This window comes from Triturus cristatus, chromosome 2_1 (assembly GCF_964204655.1).
Source record: "Triturus cristatus chromosome 2_1, aTriCri1.1, whole genome shotgun sequence".
Classification (NCBI taxonomy): domain Eukaryota; kingdom Metazoa; phylum Chordata; class Amphibia; order Caudata; family Salamandridae; genus Triturus; species Triturus cristatus.
Genome location: NC_140581.1, coordinates 968,102,686 through 968,118,514, shown reverse-complemented (window position 1 = coordinate 968,118,514; position 15,829 = coordinate 968,102,686). Strand labels below are relative to the sequence as shown.

General features: G+C 47.5%; 1 protein-coding gene across 4 annotated transcripts in view; it reads left to right on the top strand.

Moving 5' to 3' along the window:
- ZDHHC21 (zDHHC palmitoyltransferase 21) overlaps window positions 1–15,829 on the top strand; it is a 230,126-nt gene that overhangs the window by 172,252 nt on the left and 42,045 nt on the right. The window lies entirely within an intron of this gene.

Here is a 15,829-nt window from a genome sequence, read left to right as displayed (position 1 = left end):
CCTCCATGACCCCAGAGCCTCCGACACAACTGTGGAGGCTCTTTGTGAATCAGGCCCAGCGTATTCAACTATCTGTTAGAGACTTCTAGCCGTAGATTCTTACCTTTTGAATTATCTCCAGGTGTCAGACTGGATCTGGAAATTTTTCTCGAGCAGTACCTCTGTATGCTGGCAAATGGAGTCATTCAGCTCCGCGTGGCATTGTCGTATCGTCTGTGCCAGAAGTGACATGCACAGTGCCTATATAGGCGCCACCCCGGCGTGCTGACATCACCTCTTTTCTTTCCGCGTCAGTATCGCAGATCCGTAGAGATCTGCATTCATTTTTTTGTCAAAGTGTGTTTTTAGATCTTCTCCTGGTGTGACACGGATGTCATCTCAGAAGGCCGGTTACAAACCCTGCAGCACCTGTCACCGCTCATTGTCGGTGAAGGATCTTCATCTTGTATGCCTTTGGTGCCTCAAGCGCGACCACAATCCAAAGGCCTGCTCCGATTGCCGTGCCATGAACCTGAAGGCCTTGAGGGAGTGATCCCTCAAGCTCCTGGCTGCTCAACGTGCAGTTCTGCGATGATTTAAATCCCAGTAGAGAGGAAGGTCCCAGAAGCGATTGTGGAGTCCGAGATCCTGGTCTCACTTGAAGTCGTTGGGCCATTAAAGTAAGTATCACCATAAGAAGAAAAAGTCAAAGAGATCTTCGACTTCTCCTCGTTTGTCGGCCGATGAGACGAGGGGGCGTTGACATTCGAGGCCTGGCTCTGCAGTAGAGCTAGCGCCTGGGCGCTCAACGCACCTTCCAGAGCTTCCGGGAGCCGAAGCGACCCCCACCCCTTAATTAAGAGGGTCTTATGAGTCTATGCACTTCATATTTGGGCGGTCTATTCCCTCTGGTGTACCTTTGGGCCCCTTGGGTTTGGGATGGGCCCCTACTGGTTCCACACTGACGGCTCCATTACCAGTTGGGCCCCTTGAATCCACAGATGGATCTGGACCGGCGCTGGCTATGCCACTTCAACTTCCCTGGCGCTGCTCCCAGTGCTGGAGGCGCCTTCCCCATTCTTATTGCGGACTCAAGCACAGAGCAGGAGAAGTGTTGTCTGGCTCTAGCACCAGCTGGAGCCATGCCTTTCAGGCCGGAGCCTGAGCCCTGTTCTTATGGACAAGGACTCTGAGAGGAGTTGGAGGAGTCACTGGACCCTGAAGAATACCTGCCTTATGACACAAACATAGACTGGTGTGAGGATTTCGGGTACGCCAGAAGACTGGTTACCTCTCCAGATACTTGCATGCTTTTTCTACCTACCGTGGCTGTGTAGGAGGGAGCGTCATTTGCAGTGGTGGTGAGGAAGGTAGCAGAGGTCCTGGACCTTAACTTGACCTCAGTGGCAGTCAAGACCACTATCTTGACAGAAGTACTTCAATCGCAAGTGTCCCCTCAGAACCACTTCTCCCACTTAATGAAGCTCTTACTGATGTCCTGCATGGGACTTGGTCCAAGCCCAACACAGGGGCTCCTGTGAGCAGGATGATTGCCTTCTACCACCGTCCCGCCCCAGGGGACCCCAACTTCCTCACACTACACCCTACCCCGGAGAGCTTGATGGTCCAAGCCTCCACTTCCAATGTAAACCCTAGCACATTCCCAACTGCAAGAACCAAAAGTTTTTCTCTTGAGCACTGATCCACTCTGTCTCCACTAACCATTTACACCACACTTGTCATACAGTCACATTCAGTCCAATAGCACAATATCCGTATATAGGTGCAAACATTTTTATATTATATTGAAAGACATTCACCAAGGTGATGGCAGTGATTGCAGCTCATCTGTGGAGATCAGCGGTGCCAGTCTTCCCCCATCTCGACGAGAGGCTGTTAAAGGCAGGCTCCCACCAGGCTGTGGTCTCCCACCTCCAGACTACGGTGAACCTCCTGCACATCCTGGGGTTTACTTTCACGTACTGAAGTAACACCTTGCTCCCTTTCAGTCGCTCCCTTTCACCAGAGCTGTTCTGCACATGGTGCATTTTAAGGCTTATCCTCCCGAACAACGATTCTTGGTTCTTCAGGACAGTGTAATGATGTTTAAGCCTCTATCCTGGTTATCGGTGATACTGACTCTGAGGCTGCCAGGACTCATAGCCTCTTGCATCCTGCTGGTGACACATGCCCACTGAAATATGTGGGCTCTGCAGTGAGACCTGAAGTTCCAGTGAGCACAGCATCAGAGGAATCTCTGACATGGCCCAGATCATGGAGGGAACTGCAAAGGACATGCAATGGTGGCAAACAAACCGCAGTTTGGTCAGTGGCAGACCCCTCTCCCTTCCCCAGCCAGATCTGACAGTGGTGACAGATGCATCACTGCTGGGATGGGGCAGTCATCTGGGAGAGGTGGAGATCAGAGGCTTCTGGTCTCCAGTGGAATCCAGACTGCACATCAACCTGTAGGAAGGCTATTGCAGGTGTTCACGGACAACACCACGCCATATGGTACTGCAACAAATGGGGCAGGGTGGGGTTGTGGACCCTTTGTTAAGAGGCCTTGCGTCTCTGGACATGGGTGGAATGTTAGGGCATACCCCTGGTGGTTCAACTCCTGGCGGGCTCTCAGGGTGGACAAACTCAGCCAAAGATGCCTAGCAGATCACAAATGGCATCTTCATTTGGAGGTGGTGCATGGTTTCTGTTAGCAGTGGGGAGAGCCTTGGTTAGATCTGTTCGCCACCAATGAAAACGCACAATGTCAGCAGTTTTGGGGTCTGGAGTTTCTAAGGTGCCTCTTTGGAGACGCTTTTCATCTAGAGTGCAGCTCAGGCCTCCTATACACCTTTCCACCCATACCACTCCTGGCCAGAGTTCCCAAGAAGATGAGGAACAACCAGGCCCAAGGTGTCCTTGTGGCTCCAGTCTGGGCACGGATGGGCCAGTATCCCGAGCTGTTAAGCTTAGCCATCAGTCCTCCGATCAGGCTGCACCTATAAGAGGATCTTCTGATACAGCAGCAGGGAAGGGTCCTCCACCCAAACCTGTCGACGCTACGTCTTCTTGTGTGGAGATTGAGTGGCGACAGTTGACAGCTTTTGCCCTTCTTCCGGATGTCTGCAATGTTATCTTGGCAGCCAGACGTCCCTCCACAAGACAGTATATGCCTCCTCTTGAGGAACATTTGTTGGATGGTTTGCAGAATTACAGATCTATCCCCTTCCTGCCCCCCTTTCTTAGGTTCTTCTCTTCATTCTGTCTCTTGCCCAGCGGGGCTCTACTCTGGGCACTCTCAAAGGTTATCTTTTTGTTATTTCAGCTTTTCTGCAGTTCCCTTATCAGCTATCTTTATTCAAATCCCCTATTGTAAATAGATTTTTAAAAGGTTTGCAACATTTGCTTCCACTTTCTCCTTTCATTATGCCTCAGTTGGACCTCAATCTTGTCCTCACTTTCTTTATGTGTGTTCCTTTTGAGCCTTTGCACAATTGTCCTCTCAATCTCCTTACCATCAAGACCGCCTTCCTCGTGGCTGTAACATCTGCCCGGAGGGTCGGTGGACTTCAGGATTTGTTATCCAAGCCTCCATAGTTAAACATCTATCCTGACAAACTGGTGCTTCTTACGAAAGCTTCCTTTCTACCGAAAGTGGTTACTCCTTTTCACGTAGGCCATTCCATCATTCTGACTACCTTTCTTGCTCCACCTCAACCCTCCAAGGAAGAGGAGCGGCTTCACCATCTGGACCCCAAAAAAGCATTGTCGATCTACCTCAACCGAGCATGAGAGTCCCCAGTGAATGACCAACTCTTCGTGGGATATGTGGAGCGAAAAGAGACGGTTGGTGCAGAAGCGGACCATCTTCCAATAGATCAGGCTCTGTATAGATATCTGCTATGCTTTGCCCAAAAAGCAACCCCTTAAGGGGTTGCGTGCTCATTCCACTCAAGTTAAAACTGCGACCACTGCGTTAGCATGCAGAGTTTCGGTCCTGGGTATCTGCCAGGCAGCAACGTTCGCTTCCTTTCACACGTTCACATAACACAACTGCCTGGATAGTCGGGTCCATTGGGACGGGCACTTTGCCCATTTGGTCCGGCAGGACTTCCTTATATGAAATTAGTCCCCAGAACCACCTCTCGGGGGGTATTGCTTGGGTATGTATTCAAAAGGTATGGAATCGCCGGCTACAAGTCTGTCAGATGAACAATTTACTTACCTTCGGTAATGCCTTATCCGGTACAAACTCTGTCTAGCCGCAGATTCCTTACCGACCACCCTTCCTCCCTGCTCTGCAAAAGGATTTCTAGGGACAGGGGACCTCATTTATAATGATTTGGCATAGAGAAGCGCTGTAAGCCTTTTTGCTGCGCTGCCCTACGCCAAATCAAAAGAGCATGAATGCACCGTATTTAGGAGATACAGTGCATTCCTGTTCTTTCAGCAGTTCTGGCGCACAATTTTGGTGCTTAGCGCCAACACAGACACCCTTGCTCCATGGTGCAATGGTGCCTGCGTTGTTGTCAGGATTGTTTTTGTGCAGAAAGGAACACCTTCCTGCACAAAAACAATACATGGAAGCGCTTTGCTCTTTTTCTGTGTGTTGCTGAACGCACCACACATGGAAAGAGGAACAAAACAAGGAGAAATAGATATTTCTTCTCGTTACGCCTGCCCTTGGTGGCATACATTTTTTACACATTCCCAGATTTACGAATCCTTGTAAATCTGGGAATGCATCAAAACCCATGGTTGTTGCATTGGAACACCCACTGCAACACCCATGGAGTGCCTCCCTGCTGCAGTGTAAGTCAGCGCAGCAACATGCGTTGCGTTGTCTTACACCATATCTACGAGGCCATGAAAAGTCATGCAGAGTGGCTTTGTGTGGCCTTGTTTATAGGAGTCTCCACTCTGCGCCATCGGAGCATCAAAAAAAGTAACGCACCAGCGGCTCAAACGCCTTGTAAATAAGCCCCACGGTTTTCCCCCTTTCAGGACCCTAGTTTTCAACACCAGTGGTCAGTGTTCTTCGTGGCTCCGTGCTCCTGACGTGGAAAGTTATGAAAAGAAAGTGGCATCTATATATGCAGCCCTCACGTCGCTACCAGCACTGGCGAGGCCACACAGAGCTGAACGATGCCACCTCCTGGTGCACAGGGGTACGGCTCGAGAAAAATGTATGGCTCCAGTCTGACTCCTGGAGATAATTTAAAAGATAAGAAATCTTCAGCTAGATGGTGTCTACCAGATAATGTGTTACTGAAGGTTAGTCACTTGTTCAACCATGCCTTACGATGAAAGGAGGGGTTTACATTCATAAGACAGTAGAAAATAAAAAAACGTTTAAAAAAAAAAAGCTTGCACTGAGCAAGTTTTGCTGATGAAGAGAAGTTTATGGTGTTGTTGAAATAGAGCTCTGCTTTAGAAATGTATGTGCTAGACATTCCTTACAGGTACAAAGACTTACCTTCCCACACACGCTTACCAAGAGCAGTCACCAGGCACTTACCCAGATGTCTTTTACATCCTCTTTTAAGGACGGATTGAGGAATATTAATTGGATGTTGAGAAAATCCAAGATACCCCTTCAACAATAGGAATACCGGCTTCAACAATTTGATGGTCCAGGGTGGGATTTGGACTGGTATGGGAAAGGTGTCAGCGGTTCCACTTCTCTCAGTGGTGAAGAATGTCCTTGTTGCATTGGAAGATGGCAAATACTGTTAACAACTGCACGGAAAAGAAGAGCAATCCACATTTTTCACTTTTAAGATAAAACAATGACTTGTTCTTCTGCCGTCCTGAGTTTTTTTTTGTTCAACCATCCCAGAATAAGTGACAACGTTGTATGGTGCCTGGTCTGACATGGGCTTGCATTTTCTCAATACGTATCGCAGCGATAAGTCTCGTGGGATCAACGATCGGCTTCAGAGCAGTGCAACCTAAAGCATAGAGGATGTGCTGGACAGTAATCAGTGGCATTTCCTAAAAGGAGTGGTGGCGAGCATTGGTTGTATGTCGTTACAACGCATTCCGTTGCAACGCATGCCTTTACCACACATGTGTTACAACGGAATGCTATTTCCACGGACAACCTTTACCACGAATATTCCTTTACCACGCATACTTGCATGGTAATGGCATACTCTTGGTAAAGGTTATCCCCCTCCCCCTCCCCTGTACCCTTATGTGACCCCCCAATCCTTATTATAATTACCCCTGCCCATTACCCTCAATCTATATATATATACGAGAAGTACAAACGCGGCGCCCCCCCGAGCGAAGTCATCACCATATGGTGTTCATTTGCAGCGAGGGGAGAGAGGAGGCAGCACAAGCTGCCTGACAAGGACACAAACAAAGCATTTAGTTTGGAGTTAGAACAACACACTTGGGAGTTTGGAGGTGGAACAGTCGTACGCCAGCATACTGGGGCATCACCTGATGTTTGGAGTTTCTCATTACTGAATGAGGCACCACGATGGACTACAGTAACCACCATGCAGTTCACCCAACTCTCACAAGCAGAAGCAACACACCTGCATCAAGGAGGAGGAGTCGAGAGACCACTAAATAGGAAGCGGTCTCCGAGTCACACCCAAGACATTCTTTTGTGATCGGCACTGATGACGGCCAATGAGGCCAGAAACGCGTCTGCCTGAATGCTCATGCCATGCAAGGACTGTGCTGTGATTTCTGTGAATGCGCTCAATTAAAGTCTTTGTTTGTGCCCGGAGCTGTGTCCCGCTTGCTTGAAATCCTAAAGGTGAGCATTGGAGTGGATTTATAGTCGAGTATGCTGAAACCGACGGGGACACGCCCTCTCGGTCTGGAGCTCCGCGTTTATCAGCAACTGTTTGGTGTGGTACGAGAAGTACAAACGCGGCGCCCCCCCGAGCGAAGTCATCACCATATGGTGTTCATTTGCAGCGAGGGGAGAGAGGAGGCAGCACAAGCTGCCTGACAAGGACACAAACAAAGCATTTAGTTTGGAGTTAGAACAACACACTTGGGAGTTTGGAGGTGGAACAGTCGTACGCCAGCATACTGGGGCATCACCTGATGTTTGGAGTTTCTCATTACTGAATGAGGCACCACGATGGACTACAGTAACCACCATGCAGTTCACCCAACTCTCACAAGCAGAAGCAACACACCTGCATCAAGGAGGAGGAGTCGAGAGACCACTAAATAGGAAGCGGTCTCCGAGTCACACCCAAGACATTCTTTTGTGATCGGCACTGATGACGGCCAATGAGGCCAGAAACGCGTCTGCCTGAATGCTCATGCCATGCAAGGACTGTGCTGTGATTTCTGTGAATGCGCTCAATTAAAGTCTTTGTTTGTGCCCGGAGCTGTGTCCCGCTTGCTTGAAATCCTAAAGGTGAGCATTGGAGTGGATTTATAGTCGAGTATGCTGAAACCGACGGGGACACGCCCTCTCGGTCTGGAGCTCCGCGTTTATCAGCAACTGTTTGGTGTGGTACGAGAAGTACAAACGCGGCGCCCCCCCGAGCGAAGTCATCACCATATGGTGTTCATTTGCAGCGAGGGGAGAGAGGAGGCAGCACAAGCTGCCTGACAAGGACACAAACAAAGCATTCAGTTTGGAGTTAGAACAACACACTTGGGAGTTTGGAGGTGGAACAGTCGTACGCCAGCATACTGGGGCATCACCTGATGTTTGGAGTTTCTCATTACTGAATGAGGCACCACGATGGACTACAGTAACCACCATGCAGTTCACCCAACTCTCACAAGCAGAAGCAACACACCTGCATCAAGGAGGAGGAGTCGAGAGACCACTAAATAGGAAGCGGTCTCCGAGTCACACCCAAGACATTCTTTTGTGATCGGCACTGATGACGGCCAATGAGGCCAGAAACGCGTCTGCCTGAATGCTCATGCCATGCAAGGACTGTGCTGTGATTTCTGTGAATGCGCTCAATTAAAGTCTTTGTTTGTGCCCGGAGCTGTGTCCCGCTTGCTTGAAATCCTAAAGGTGAGCATTGGAGTGGATTTATAGTCGAGTATGCTGAAACCGACGGGGACACGCCCTCTCGGTCTGGAGCTCCGCGTTTATCAGCAACTGTTTGGTGTGGTACGAGAAGTACAAACGCGGCGCCCCCCCGAGCGAAGTCATCACCATATGGTGTTCATTTGCAGCGAGGGGAGAGAGGAGGCAGCACAAGCTGCCTGACAAGGACACAAACAAAGCATTTAGTTTGGAGTTAGAACAACACACTTGGGAGTTTGGAGGTGGAACAGTCGTACGCCAGCATACTGGGGCATCACCTGATGTTTGGAGTTTCTCATTACTGAATGAGGCACCACGATGGACTACAGTAACCACCATGCAGTTCACCCAACTCTCACAAGCAGAAGCAACACACCTGCATCAAGGAGGAGGAGTCGAGAGACCACTAAATAGGAAGCGGTCTCCGAGTCACACCCAAGACATTCTTTTGTGATCGGCACTGATGACGGCCAATGAGGCCAGAAACGCGTCTGCCTGAATGCTCATGCCATGCAAGGACTGTGCTGTGATTTCTGTGAATGCGCTCAATTAAAGTCTTTGTTTGTGCCCGGAGCTGTGTCCCGCTTGCTTGAAATCCTAAAGGTGAGCATTGGAGTGGATTTATAGTCGAGTATGCTGAAACCGACGGGGACACGCCCTCTCGGTCTGGAGCTCCGCGTTTATCAGCAACTGTTTGGTGTGGTACGAGAAGTACAAACGCGGCGCCCCCCCGAGCGAAGTCATCACCATATGGTGTTCATTTGCAGCGAGGGGAGAGAGGAGGCAGCACAAGCTGCCTGACAAGGACACAAACAAAGCATTTAGTTTGGAGTTAGAACAACACACTTGGGAGTTTGGAGGTGGAACAGTCGTACGCCAGCATACTGGGGCATCACCTGATGTTTGGAGTTTCTCATTACTGAATGAGGCACCACGCAGGACTACAGTAACCACCATGCAGTTCACCCAACTCTCACAAGCAGAAGCAACACACCTGCATCAAGGAGGAGGAGTCGAGAGACCACTAAATAGGAAGCGGTCTCCGAGTCACACCCAAGACATTCTTTTGTGATCGGCACTGATGACGGCCAATGAGGCCAGAAACGCGTCTGCCTGAATGCTCATGCCATGCAAGGACTGTGCTGTGATTTCTGTGAATGCGCTCAATTAAAGTCTTTGTTTGTGCCCGGAGCTGTGTCCCGCTTGCTTGAAATCCTAAAGGTGAGCATTGGAGTGGATATATATATATATATATATATTTTTTTTTTTTTTACTTTTATTCCCCTTACCTCTTTACGTCCTCTCCTCGATCTTCCTTAGTGACGTCCTACGTCTTAAAGAGGAAGCGCCATTCCGTTTCCTCTAAAACGACGCAGATTGTCACCACTTCCCGACGTTTCAACAGGTTCTTTTTTTAGGGGGGGACCCAGCCCCCCTTTTTTTCGCATGCTTTTCTTTTTATTTTTGGGGGGAGACCCCCCAAGACCCCTTTTTCTAATTTTACCCTTTAACACACGTCTTTGCCGACATTAAACAAGGACTGAACTGGACGAAGATGAAGACGTTCCAGTGCAGCTTGCGTGGAAAAGACGGTCGTGGAAGGCATACGCGTGGTAAAGACGTTTACGTGGTAAGTGTACCGTTGTAAACGTAACGCGTAGAAAAGCCTTCGTGGTTAAGGATGTTTCCCCGAGCATTCACCTCTCTTTTCTGTCAGTCACCTGCCTGTTGTTGGTCATTGAGAGGAGCTCGCCCTCCCAGTCATCATTGCCACTTCTGTGTTATCATTTTCCGGGTGCGTTAAAGTTCTTTTTCGAGCATGAATTTAGTCATTCTGTAACAAGATTACAGTATTGGGGCTGGTGTTTGAGAGATTATTTTTCTCTCGTTGTTACAGTATATTTTCACATCTTAACGTCAGCTACTTTAAATAATATCAGATGCTATTTAATGTTTAGGCTATTTAAACACTATCATTCTCGACTTTAATCTAATTTCTCAGCATTTACACATTCTGTGCACCCCTGAAGAGGCCCGTGGAATCGGGTGGGATACCATTCACTGCACAACTGTCTAAGAGCACCTGAATTTATGTGATATATCAGTATTTTTTATTTTCTCATTGGATAAATAAAAGTCTCCTCAATAAGTTATTTAGATAACTAAATACAAAATGTGGATCTTGATATGGATAGATGCACCATATAGTTCCGCATCCCTAACGATTTTTGAAAAAGGCATTGAAGAAGTTCTTTTGTCATTCTTGCAAGGCACTTTCCACCAGCCTTCCATTAGCTCCTCTGTATTACCTGCAGACTGCAGTTGGGGCATGCAGAGGCCCGTGGCCTAGCCCCTTTTGTTCAGTGTATACATAAGGCAGCAGCAGGTTGACCCCACACACAAAACAAGCCCAGCTCAATCAAACAGCGACAGCAGTGCAGGCTTCCCTCCCACACACCCATACAACAGGTAGAGCACAATTTGCACTCATAACCGGTATAACAAAAGCATATTCTTCAGCAGTGCAGGCTTGCTTCACCGTCATACATTAACAGTACAGCATTGGCAACAACAATACAGGTTTTCCTTGCACGTACAATAGTTGCACCACAAGCAGCAGGATTGCTAAATTCTCTTCTGTACTCTCTGTACTTCCAGGATAAGTGCAACTCTGGTAGCAGACGCAGCACACGTCACCTTTATAAGCCATAGGAGGTACAGCATGGGTCGCTGTACTACGGATTTCAATCGCATACACAGAAAAGAGGCAGCACATTTTGCACCCTTTACACATAGAAACCCAGTAGCATGGCAAGTGTGAGGCATGCTTCCTTCATATTTTAGACAAAAGAGGAACAAGGAGCTTTTAATGAGGAACCGCACAACGCTCCTAATAAATGCGCAAGTCAAAGAAATGTGCAGTTCCTGAGGGTAGGTAAGGGAGTGAACAGGTCTCTTATGGATTGCCCTCGCATACCCCGAAGGATGTCATGCTTCATCATTTGGGCTGTGCTCCTCGTCGGGCCGGCGCTGCAATGCCCGACGGGCTCCCGCGAAGGGGCTCTCTGCCGGAGATCTTTTGAGAGACAGCCATATGGTGAGTGAGGGTAAGTGGTCAAGGTAGTGGTGTGAGTGTGAGTTGTGAATTGAAATAGCTTAAGTACTGCCATATAGAAACAATTTTATTCATGGGGTGTACTGACCTAGCTAAAATGCGTGAGCCCTGTCTGGATTTAATGATCTTACAGGGTCTGATGTGTATATGCGGTCAACATGTTTCTTGCCATTAGCCCCTAACGGGTCAACTGGCAATTCTTCAGGACCAGTGTTTGCAGGAGTAGATTATCCTAACTCTAATACTACCGCAACACAGGTACTGTTTATATCACCAGCGTAGTATGCCAAGTTCCAGGAAAGATGTCCTGAATACGAGAGACCTCTGGCTACGAGGTCACCTACGAACAGGACTGCCTTAAGAGCAATTTGTTGCTCAACTATGGGTGCATTGGGCGCAGGGTCAAGACTGATTTGCATATGGCTGGGTCCAAACTGGAATGGCATGGTGAGCAAAAAAAACGATGGATGTAGGCCCAGATCTTTGTACTGGGGTGAATGTATAACATTGTTCTGCATTCTGTCCATCAATTGTTGATTTTGCATTTGTCACCCTGAGTGGAACGGGTATGCCCAGACGTGGATCCAGTGCTCTCCATGCCACTGGAGTCAAGCTATCCTGGCTGATGAGGGCTCAAAGCCCGAAACTGGTCCTAGGATGCTTGTTTCCAGTCCAGGGAGGACTTGGCCTGGCTGTTTGGGCTGGACTTTTCCCATTGGGCGCAGGGTCAAGACTGATTTGCATATGGCTGGGTCCAAACTGGAATGTCATGGTAAGTTAAAAAACGATGGATGTAGGCCCAGATCTTTGTACTGGGGTGAATGTATGTCATTGTTCTGCATTCTGTCCATCAATTGTTGTTTTTGCATTTGTCACCCCGAGTGGGACGGGTATGCCCAGATGTGAGTCCCGTGCTCTCCATGCCACTGGAGTCAAGCTATCCTGGCTGATGAGGGCTGAAATCCCGAAACCGGTCCTAGGATGCTTGTTTCAAGTCCAGGGAGGACCTGGCCTGGCTGGGTCCAAATTGGAATGGTATAGTGAGCAAAAAAACGATGGATGTAGGCCCAGATCTCTCTCCTGAGGTGAATGTATGACATTGTTCTGCTTTCTGTCCATCAATTCTTGTTTTTGCCTAAGTCAACGAACGGCCCCTACAGCTCCCCTCTGCAGTCCAACCAATCGGGGATGGATGGCCCTCGGAGTGCACCACACGCCCGAAGACCGGGGGGAGGCGGAGGGGGTATAGAAGCAATGAGCTTCTCTTCCACTCCCCGCTCACCGTGGACCATTTGAGGATTTACTGTGCATTTCAGGCTATGATGTACAAATATATACTCCTATAATAAAGAAGCGCAGAAGGAAGTTGGTGCACTGAGGTTATGAGTCACTCCATACTAGTAGCTATTCAGGGTCATTTTCTCCGGATACGTTAGGAGGCTATTGAAATGTTCCAGTATCCTGTAATATATGACGAAATTATGTTTTTCTTGCCTATTAGTGCGCTGTATTTAGAGTCCCATCTGGTGCATAGAGGAACAGTCTGCAAAATCCAAATATTCTTGCAAACTTACTTCCGGTTAGCACATATATCCTCGCTTCTGTGAGGCACCAGTAGAAAAGATATGACGCTGCTTTATTTCCAAGATGGCGTAACGCGACCTGTACTCCCAGAAGTTCACGTAGTGCTTCCGAACCTGCACATCTACTTTCATACTTTTTACCTGTGTGCAGAAAAATTACCAGGAACAGCCCAAGTTCAGACGACTGAGTTTTTCTTTTCCCATACATGCCAGCATTTTGAAACTAGAAAGAGGGAGACTTTGAAAACCAAACCGAAAGACTTTATTTTCTCTATTAATGTACATTGTAGAAATGGCAATTGTAGGCGAAAGACAGCTAAAATAAAGCAATTTTTAGCTGAAAAATCAGGGGCTGTCCATTCTGACTCGGGCATGTATGTTTTCCGCCCAGCAATAAGGCGACGTCACCAATCCGAGTTTAAACCGGTTCCATTCAGTCGTGTGGCTTCCAGAAAGGTAAAGGCCGCGTTGGGTGTCACAGTGCTGTCTGCCTCGTTTTTGCTTGCACATTTCTGACCAGCCTGTCCCTTAGCTTGCCAAGCTTGCTGCAGCTGTCGATTTGGCCATGAAGACGTACAGCGACAGACAGACAGCTCTAATCGGTTTAAGAAGGGGTTGTGCCAACGTTCAAACTAGGAGATGGCCACATATATGTCCCCGTGGGCATGCTGGCTGGCGAAACGTCTGCATGGGCCTGCCGCGTGCCACGCAGCCCTCGGGTGGCAGAGGCAGATGGACGGCCAGGGGAACCGCCACCTCACCTAAATCTGACGAGAAACCTCTTGCAAATTTAATTTCAGCTTGTAGCACAGTTTGGTCCTGAAGTGCTGTGGGCTTACAGACATTCCTGGCACTTGTTCCCCTTTCCATGAGCACAGCTTGTCAGTCTGGTGCCGCGTTTCAATTTTGATAGTACCTTTTTTTATCCTATGGAATAAAATAAGCACAACGCGTTCTTGAAAAGAAAAGGCAGCTTTTAACTGAAAATGCACACCGAAGTTTGGTATTGAAATGGCCTCTTCAAATTCATGTAGTGCATTTTTTCTTTTTTAGGACAACCATTTTGTAATTTGTGGTGTTGATTTTTGCTATCCAAAATAGGGAAAGATGTGACTTCTAAGAGCTAGGAATGCCTGGTTGATATGACTACTGAATGGAAATTATGTGATCCGTACTGAGCAGAGTATTTGGCAGATGACTATTTTCTCTAGAATGATCATTGTGTCTGTTTTTAAAGGCTCTGCTGCTTTTCTTATTTGTGTGATGCACAGTGAGCCACACAACTTGCAGCCAATTTTTCTATTCAAGATTTGTCAGCAAGCACAGGGATGTTGAGTAATAATTATTTTTCTCCTTCGTGCACCAATGAACAAATGTACCTGCTTTTCTTCTCTTGTTTGCCAAGGAGCTTGCAAACATTGCTTTGGCATTCAGCATCTCAGACAATGCGTAGCCTTCCACCTGCTCCCACCTCAGGAGAGCACTCCTGACATCTAACATCTCCACGTGGCAGCCATTGCCTATGGCACTACCTCTCTGGTACTCCACCACCGTAACTATCAGCACGGCTCACTTACCACATTCTCAATTGATAGAACTTCTTCAGAGTGCCTAAATGGATATATTCATAAACATGGATCTTTTCTTCTATAGCCGCGCCAGTGAAATTAGTGACTACATGATCTGTAAAAACAATTCACGGTTTTGTGGCAGCTATTGACTAATTTGAAAGTTAAGAGCGGAGGGATCTGCAGGTGAATAGATTTGTGTAGAATGCCTGAGCATTGACATTCCATGACTTCCTTAAGATGCAGAGGGAGAATTCTGGGTAGAGATCAGCACAGATGCCTCCCTTGAGAGTTTGTGCTCCTGGTCCGTCTCTTAACTATAGAGTGTTTTAGATGACCGTGCCCGAGTAGGGGGGGATAAAGCTGTTCGGGCAGTGGCCGGGAACTCATTCATGCTGACCCTTAAAAATATTGCTATTTCATTGGTGACAGCCATTATACATTCCTTGCGAGTATCATAATGCTACTAATCTGGTAGAACAGAATTCTATATATAACATACAAGCATGTCAAGTCTTCACAGTGAATTATTGTCTAATTCTTCTCTTGTGCAGTAGAATTCAAAGTGCACAATACACGGCAGGAGCTAATATTATCACGCACTCACGCGAGCTAGAGACAGAGTTGCTGTGTTGGAGCTTGACTCTGTATCAATTTGCAAGACCGCATTTACCACATGAGTTGGTATATTACAAGCAGGGGTTTTCAACAGTGAAAATGGCAGCTTATGGCTGAAAAGCGTTGGTGTTTGTGTTCTTTGCTGAATAAAGGTCCGTGAATATTTCAGCCCCTGAGATTGCGCCCATTTCTTTCCTTTTAAGGAAGGCTGGTTTCTGAATATGGTCTTCAATGTATTAGATCTCAACACTTGCACCTTTTACTACTAATGATTTTTGTCAAGCTCTATACATTGCATGTGGTATCAAAAAGCTCTCATGGTAAAACAAATATAACAATGCTACTGAAATGATCCATGTCCCTTGGAATCACATGTGATTTAAAGGACACAAAGTGACACAAAGAACAAGGCTTTGGCTATGCACCAGTTGGTCTTTTTGAGGTCTGGCCTAGATACTACTTTAGCTGGCTCACCAGTGAGACATAATAAAAAAAAAATATCAAAACTAAACATTCTTCAGTATTGGACTCTTCATAAATTCACATGCTTGAATCATTCCCTGTTGGCGAAGTGGGAGTCTTACGGTACCATAGTAAAGCAGTATGTAACAGTATCATAGGCTATAATGGCAATGCAAAGCCAGTTTAATAGCCTTTCTCTGTCCTTTTTAAAAACCAATCAGGCAACACTCCCAGCAGAGGCTGAATCCCTCTGATTTTGTACTACATGTCGTGGAAGGGAGTCTCTCTGAGCTCTGCTCAGTTTTATCCTGTTTAGATCAACTTTTCCTGAAACTACTATGTCTGAGACTTGTAAGAAGGGCGTCTTCATATCCTGCAAGTCCTGTGGGAAGAAAAAGCTACATGTGGATGATCCACACAGAGAAGGTCTCTATTGCCTCTACCCTCACCATCCAATAAAGAAGTGCAATATTTGTCA